The following is a 3,640-nucleotide window of genomic DNA, read 5'->3' on the forward strand; positions in this document are numbered from 1 at the left end:
AGTAATAAACAGTAAAATAAAATAGAAATAATAACCTGAGAAAACAAAACGTAGCACCATTGTTTACACACAATAAAAACCGGAGTATTTTATTTACTCACAGAAAAAAAAAATCAAGGAACAAATCCTGGCAGCAGAATCAGTATCCGCTTGAACTCTGACACCTGGATTAATTTCATCCAATGTAATGAAGATTGATTTCTGTGTGTTGAAATGTTTTACTGGGGGACAGACAGGAGGACTGTTGCACGAATGCTGCGTTGTGTGCCTCTGCCTGCGAGTCTGATGCTCTCCATTACAGAGAGGAGCGATGGACAGAGAGGCTAACAGACTACCAAAAACCACTACTGCGGCCTAAATCACATTTCAAAGCATGGAGGAGTCTATTATAGGAAATTAGGAAGGCCTTGGATCTCAACAAGCCTATCCTTCAATTTTATTGAGTCTTCTCAGTAGCCCTTGGTGTATTCTGTATACTTGTCAATAGCAATACATGCGTTGTGTTGACAAACAGTGTTGAGTGTGTATTAGACTTTCACCCTTGACTCTGCCCTTGGAAACAGTATTGAATATTTTGAGAATTTTATATTCAGATTTGCTAACTTCCCAACACAAATTCACAGCATTAGAAGTGAGGGCTTGATAAAGCTGATTTATGAGATATTTATACAGCTATTTTCTACCCTGAATAAAGGCCTGAACTGGATTTGTACTTACTGCCACTTTTTCACTGTGCAGTGTGCCACATACGAAAAAAAAAACAGACACAAATTGTCTTACACACAATCTATCTGCAGTTTAAACGAAAACATCCTGTTCTCAGCAGGCTCTGGCTTCATTGTCTGTGTACAGTGTATACAGGGACTTCTGCATGCTGGCAGTTGTAAAGATTCCTAACCATTTCGTATGTGTTTCCACTCCAATCTTTAGACCCCCCTCCATATTTCCATCCATCCGCCCTCCCGCTGTCTGTGTGCTCCTGCCGAGAGCCATTGCTCACGATCCATGTGCATCATGTCAGATAATTTTGTGGTGGCAAATCAATAATGCAACCGTAAATTTCATTTAAATAAACATTAGTGGCCTACTTAATTAATGAAACCTCATCTGCAATTTGTCAGTGTCAGGAGTGCTAACCCCTTTGATGTTGGTATGAATATTCCTTTTCAGAAAATGAGGCTCTTGCACGATTAGTGCTCATTGTGCGTCCTTCCTACCTTATGCTATGCTGTGTGAATCTGAGCACGCAGTGGCTTATCGAGAGTAAACAACACCGCCAGATTAAAATCATTTACTGTGCAGGGAGGACAATGGAAGGCTGTGAGTGAAAATGAGTGAGGGGAAACATGGTGAAAAATAGTGGGGGTGAATATCTAATGAATCTAATCTACATACAAGCAACCTGATCAGATGCTTGAGCAATTTCAAAGGCCATATATCAAACAGTACATGACATTAACACGGAATCAATATCTGGGAGATCCACACCCATAAGCAATAATGCTTAATCACCAGCAGGGCGATGTGAGATAAATAAAAAGGACAAACACGCTATCATGATGTGAGATGAGTATGTGACCTGTCCGTGTCAATGTGCAGAGAACAGCTCCTTATGACCCAATTTCACTCGGATACATTATTTAGCGGTGAGCTCTTCGACTTCCACACCACTATAAAAATATTCATCAAAACAAGTTAGTGAATGTGCTTCAGCAGACTCATGTTCTATCCTTCGTTTCAGCAGCACAGCTGCTTCATTAGTTAAGAGAACAACTCATAAAGGCTTCTCGCTGACCTAAATAAGTCAAGTTGATCAACGCTTTGCCCAAGTTGATAAGTTTAAAACATTCAGGAAGGCATAAAAAGGACTTGACTCATTAATTGTGACGCTAAAATCAGACTGACAGCGCTTCAGCAAAGACGGGAGGTAATAGAACGGCAAGAGAGCACCTTGACAGTCGAAATGTGTCAGTAAGTCACATTTGCACAATTTTATCAGTCACGGGTCTAGATAAAGAGAAAAGTGAAATGATGAAATGCTGTATATTTCTAATTAAAGATATTTTATACATCACTTTTCAGTTTCTTTCATTCTTCTCTACTCTTATAAATAAATCTAAACACAGAATATAGAACAAAGCATTGTGCTGAACTGCAATTAAATGTTGTTTCTGTCTAACAGACATCACACCATTGGAGAACATAAAATACAAATGCAAACTGACCTGTAAAGCTCTAAAGTGCCAGCAACTCAGCCAATTATATATATTCAACACAATATTTAACAAGTATATGTTCTCAACTACTACAAAGAAAACCCCAAAGTTTATAGATCTCAAAGGAGGGAGGCGGTACAGATAGTAGTAGAGTGGCAGGCGCTGGCACCGACCATGGGAGCTCCATGGGAGCAGGCAAACCTAGTTCATTCATTTTTCAGCAAAAACCAGGTTACAGTACAGAGGCAAAAACTGATTAAAACTCAAGGTATGAAGGAGACAGAATAAGGAAAGTGGAAATCACCCCCATCCCTTATTTGGGACACCTGAAATAGGCCAGAGGCTGGCTTCCTCCTATCAGAGGAGCCCTGGGAAGCCTGAGAGACTGGAGGGAAAGGAGGAGGTGGAGGGATGATGGTGGCGGTGGGGGGATTCAACGGGCCTTAAGTGTGCTATCATAGGCGTCTCTTGTGCCTGCCTGCTTTATTTGCAGTAGTCAGGTTAATGAGTCCACCAGCCCACTTGATGTTGAGAGGCCTGCCACAAAGAGCTGCCTCATTAGAGCTAGCCTGGCACGCTGCTCTGAGACAAAGGGACATTCACGCTACTGAATGCCTTTACGCGACTCAATGCTGCCAGCCTGTGAGGGCCAACGCCATGGCATTGCCCCCTGCACACGTCCTGGCGCCTGGCCAGCCACACCACGACCCCAAGCCTGGCTGGCTGGACTTGCATGCTTCACCAATCATAGCCTGAGGTGAAGAAAAGCTACAGTAGGAAGCTAATGGTGAGCTGCATTAACGATGACTGTGATTGGTTTTCTTGCTCTAAGGATGTGCAAGATGTTGTTTTCTGCTTTCCTCCTTGCTCTATCTTTGCATTTGCCACCAGGCAACACTTCAACTTTCACCACTTTTTGCAGTGGATAAAGCTACATTCACAAAAAACACAATCTCTGCCCTGACCATAGGTATCCAATTAGCATGACATAGTGAATCAAGTGCTGTTAGGCAGCCATGACACAAGCATGATTCCCATCTGTGCTACATGTTGCTACATCAGCCAAGGTGTGTGTCTGACCCATTTAATTGCAAGGTATTCAAATGTCACTATTCAGTGTAATTTCCTGCTCCACAGCTAGAGGCTGCAATGCCTGTTTCTACCAGAGAAGAAGCTTGCAGCCAAACATTAAGCCATGAAACAGTCTGTACATTTTAGAGGTAAACCCAGTGTAGAGTGGCAATGAACTGAAACCATATAAGCTCGAAAACATCTATTCTGTGGCACATAAATTGTAAAATCTTCTGGTAAAATATCTTCATGTGTATTTTAAATGTTAAATCTGAAAAAGCACACATTTACTTTTAATGTATCCTTCACAAAGCCTGTGCATTTTAAAGCTTAGAGAAAGATCACTCTTCAAC

Source organism: Parambassis ranga, chromosome 20, assembly GCF_900634625.1.
Source record: "Parambassis ranga chromosome 20, fParRan2.1, whole genome shotgun sequence".
In the NCBI taxonomy this organism is placed as follows: Eukaryota; Metazoa; Chordata; class Actinopteri; family Ambassidae; genus Parambassis; species Parambassis ranga.